The sequence below is a fragment of the Limulus polyphemus genome, unplaced genomic scaffold, assembly GCF_000517525.1.
Source record: "Limulus polyphemus unplaced genomic scaffold, Limulus_polyphemus-2.1.2 Scaffold77157, whole genome shotgun sequence".
Classification (NCBI taxonomy): domain Eukaryota; kingdom Metazoa; phylum Arthropoda; class Merostomata; order Xiphosura; family Limulidae; genus Limulus; species Limulus polyphemus.
This window is the reverse complement of record NW_013742753.1, coordinates 1-5,112: the sequence shown is the minus strand read 5'-3', so window position 1 is coordinate 5,112 and position 5,112 is coordinate 1. Positions and strand designations below refer to the sequence as shown.

General features: G+C 30.8%; 1 long non-coding RNA gene across 1 annotated transcript; it reads right to left on the bottom strand.

The window, feature by feature from the left end:
* On the bottom strand, window positions 1-3,222 carry LOC111084485. Its single transcript, XR_002609581.1, has 3 exons — window positions 3,178-3,222; window positions 166-915; window positions 1-63 (listed from the first exon to the last, which is right to left on the bottom strand). It is a non-coding gene; the product is annotated as an uncharacterized LOC111084485 (long non-coding RNA).
* Between the last annotated feature and the right edge of the window lie 1,890 nt (window positions 3,223-5,112).

Genomic DNA, 5,112 nt, shown 5'->3' with positions numbered 1-5,112 from the left:
AATGCATGTAAAGGACATAAACAACTAATGTGGATACATCTAAAAACACTATATAATGCCAACCTGCTATTAAGTTGGAAGAACTGTGTTTTACAATAACAATGTATATAACTGACATAAACAACTAATGTCAGTACATGTAGAAACACTTGATATAATCCTAACCTGCTATTGAGTTGGAAGAACTGTAACTATGATATAAAAAACCTTTGACCACATATCCAACCTGTTGTTTTGTTAGGAAAAGCTACAAAACTAACCAACATCTAGCAAAATATTCTAAATGAAATTATACTGTGTTGGTAATGTCCAGTATCAAATAAATCACCTTTAACACAAACATCCATACCTATATGGTTGCATAAAATATATAAAATTCACAGTCACACAAAATACTGCTTTAAAATAAAACCACAATGTATTACTGGAAACACAGTTCTGATTAACGTACAAAGGTGTACTTTACCATCTGAACAACTTTTAACTTTTGTTGAATTAATTATTAAACAGCATTGCTATTTTCAACACAGACTTTACCTCCTAATCACCTACATGCAGAAAGTTTCATATATTAGACAGTTTTATATCTGCAACCAGAACTATAAGATACTGTTTCTTCTATTTGATAGTTTACAGAAAACATGATAATGCAAACACAGCTAAACCTGTGTAATAATACATTAAAAATAACAAAAGGCCATTTACCATACTGGTAATCGGTGTGGTCTGTCAAGTCATCACCTTGCTGTTCTTTTCAGCAAACACAGCTTTAGCAGCCTTCCGTACTGCAGTAAGAGCAACATCTAATCTGTCCTCCTCTTCTCCAGGAGAAATGTCATCTAACGTTGGGATGAGAGCCAACTGTTCTAAACGACAAATGTGGCCTCGCAATACAGACTGGATCAAAGCAATGGCCTGCAAGAAAACATCAGTAGATATTACTTCCTTAAATAAAATAAAAACACACTGTCAAGTGATATAGGTAAAACACTTTATAAACATTAAGTACATCCAAAACCAGATAGCTTTCTCAAAATAAAAATAAAAACAGTAAAAAAAGATGTGATAGTTCAAATTACAAACATAAAAAAATCATCACACAAGTAACTCAAAATTAGCTGTATCATAATGTTTCCTCTGAAAACAAAACTTATTAGAAGCTTAAACAACACACAAAAACTGTTACTTACAACTAGCTTTTCCACAACACCTTAGAGCACTAGTCCCCAATTAGTTCAGATGATGCTGATAGAAATATATTAGTCTAATATCAGACTAAAGGTTAAAAAGATATTAATAGCACACACACTGACATCATACTAAAGATAAGGTTAAGATGATGCTGATAGAAATATATTAGTCTAATATCACACTAAAGGTTAAAAAGATATTGTCTTAACCTTATCTTTAGTATGATGTCAGTGTGTGCTATTCGATATTGATAGAAATATATTAGTCTAATATCATACTTACATCAGACTGAAGGTTAAAAAGATATTGATAGAAACAATATCAGTTTAATAGCACACACTGACATCATACTAAAGATAAGGTTAAGATGATATTGATAGAAATATATTGGTCTAATATCATACTTACATCAGACTAAAGGTTAAAAAGATATTGATAGAAACGATATCAGTTTAATAGCACACACTGACATCATACTAAAGATAAGGTTAAGATGATATTGATAGAAATATATTAGTCTAACACGTCCAAATATCAGGATAACAATATTAACATGATGCTGATATAGAACACCAGAATTACAAACTAACCTATGGTAAACATGATACAGACAGAAAACTGATTACTTCAACACCAGACTGATACAAAGTTAACACTAACCACAGTATCAGCTCGATGTGAGTAACCACCATGGATTAATGCAATCAATTATACTTGAGGTAATAGGATACCATGTTTATGGGTAGCCGATTTATTTCATTATTTACAAACAACTATTACATCAGTTAGTGTTTTATAACATAATCAAATATACAACTGATCTATTAATGTCAAAAAGATAATCAACTAACAGAAATTAGTGTTTCCAACAACTGATCTATTAATGTTACAAAAATAATCAACTAACTGAAACTAGTGTTTCCAACAACTGATCTATTAATGTCACAAAAATAATCAACTAATAGAAATTAGTTTATTATCTTTGTGACATTAATAGATCAGTTGTTGGAAACATCTTTGTGACATTAATAGATCAGTTGTTGGAAACACTAATTTCTATTAGTAATAAACTAATAGAAATTAGTGTTTCCAACAACTGATCTATTAATGTCACAAAGATAATAAACTAATAGAAATTAGTGTTTCCAACAACTGAGCTATTAATGTCACAAAGATAATCAACTAACAGAAACTAGTGTTTTTAATTATTCTAACAATCAATTTATCAAAATCAGCTGTTATGAAAATAATCACCAACAGAAATTCCAATTATTTCAAATATCAAGTATTCTAATAATTGGTTAAATTAAATATCACGAAATTAATCAACAATCAAAGTAATCAAAATATTGCCATTATGTTTGTTTGTTATTAAGCACAAAGCTACATAATGGAAGGAGGTTCCATGTGGTGCAAGGGTCTCTAGCTCAATTACCATTGCTACTAAACTTGTTATTATAAAGCTACTAAGGCTATCTTTCACTGTTATTATCTTTTTACTGCTGGCTAGAGAGAAAGAAACTGGCTGACAGCACCCACCATCAACTCTCTGGCTACTTAAATGTAAAATAAAGTGTAAATTTACTGGATTTTTTACATTGTATTATGTCGATGTTGTATAAGCAGGTGTCTGAATCTCCCATCCATTCCTACAGCGTATTCCTTAACGTTGTTTAAGTGGGCACACATCTAGATGAGGGGCCAACATTCACTTGCTAAGTAGGAAATGTCCAGGTTATCTTAGAATGATATTTATGGCATAATTATTTTGGACAAAATGAGTAGTACAATGATAGATCAACACAGAGTTTGAAACTAGCACACACCCATTTGTTTGCTGTAGGGGGCATGCACTAATTAGTTAGTACCTCTGATTGTCCAGCTCTGATCACATTGATATCAGTTTAATGCAAGTAACAATTAGGGTTAAGTGTAATCAATTATACTGTAAGTAACAGGATTTAGTTAAGAAAGAAAAAAAATTACCTTGTCTTGCTTGCTGATGTCATCTGGTTTCTTTCGGCCAGAGCCTACAAAAGTAATTTTATCCATGCTTTTACGAAATGAGCACAGGTACGTTACTTTATAAAATATCTAAACATAAAACCATTTTGTTTTCACAAACAAACAGAGAGATTCAAACCTATCATTAAAAGATCTTGTTTGCATAGGAATCAGGTGAAAAGAATACATCCTCAAATATGACAAGAAACATTGTTCATATAAATGACTTAATACAGGTTAAAGAGACGACATTTAACCCAATTTACTGTGTATCATTAGGTATAGTAGACACAGCATATTTTAATTATTGCTTTGTCCATATTGATCTGTTTGAATTCAAGTGTAAACCAGCCTCAACACAACTTGCTCTTTTTTTGAAGTGGATCCATTCTCCTCAAACAAAAAGGTTTAATTCACTTTCAGACTAGTGAACAGTCCTTCATCAGGGATTGGGACCAACCACCACTGAGTCCAGCATGTAATAACCCAAAGTATTACAAACAAATGATTAAAATATATACCATTTAATTTGAAATTCTCAATATTCATTAAAAACGTAACTCTGAAACTTTGTGTTTGAAACACACAAACACACACATACACATATATATACATGAAGAAAAATAAACATACCTCGAAAAGACTGTTGCAACATATGCAAAAAACATGTGCCAGTAGCTATAAAACTGAACTTTGTTTTGTGATCATCTAAGATGTAACTGATATTTAAAATCAGCTCAAAAGGTTAAAAATGTTTACACATACATATATATATATATATATGTGTGTGTGTGTCTATTAACTGTAAACCATCAAGAGATTAGTAGTTAACACATAAAAAATGAAACAAATCCTTGGAACCACTGCCGAGATATAGCCTAGCCGAATCTGACTATATTGTTTCCTTCCTTCGTTTTTGCACACCCAATTTGTTTTTATGGCGTGTGTGTTTAATTTTCAAACCTCAACCATCATCTCAGTCTTTGATATTAATATCACTGCTTCCTTCATGATCACTATACTAGTAATAGCTTTTGTGGCCTACAGGGCTGGTTTTATCTTAAACAAAATCTACATTTTAAACTTTACAGTGATAAAAAATACTCTTACTTTTGTTTTTGTGAAAAATTTTGTAGAGTTTTGATGAGCAGTTTTCTTGTAAAATTTTAAATTGCCAATGTGTGAAATTTAGATTGGTTTCATGTGTAAACACACAAGACTTGTAAGTTTTAATTGTTTCTTGACAGCCATGACTTCTTTATCGAAGCTAATAGATTTATTTATAAGTTTAATTCATAAATTTATCTTCCATAAACATACGACAATATACTCGTGCTAGTTATATAACCTTAGGACTTGTTTGTATTCCAGTATTATTTACTGTGTGAGGGTGTGGCATTAACTTGTCATTTGACCACTTTTGTGTATGATTATGTGTATGTTAGTATTGACAAGTAACTCATACGTGTGCCATCATTAATAAAATTGACAACCGTCATAAAATAATTCTAAACCAAATACAGAGTTGCATCTAATAATACTGATTGCCTTGGCTGCATTCTGGTATCATTTCTTTTAATCTCTGTTTGTATAAAAAATAACTTCTTTTGGCCATGCTTGTTTCTGGGTTAGATATAATAATAAACAATTTAAGCAATGATGTTAACAAATATAACAATAAAGTATGCTTTACTTACAGAACATGAGCTGCTGGCTTCAAATACTGTTGAAAAAGTGACATCAACATAAACATGTTTAAAAAGACTTTACACATTATAAAAAGTGTTTTTGAAAATAATGTAGTACTGCATGTATAAATGTGTTTCTGAAAATAATGTGGTACTGCATGTATAAAGTGTGTTTCTGAAAATAATGTAGTATTGCATGTATAAAGTGTGTTTTTGAAAATAATGTAGT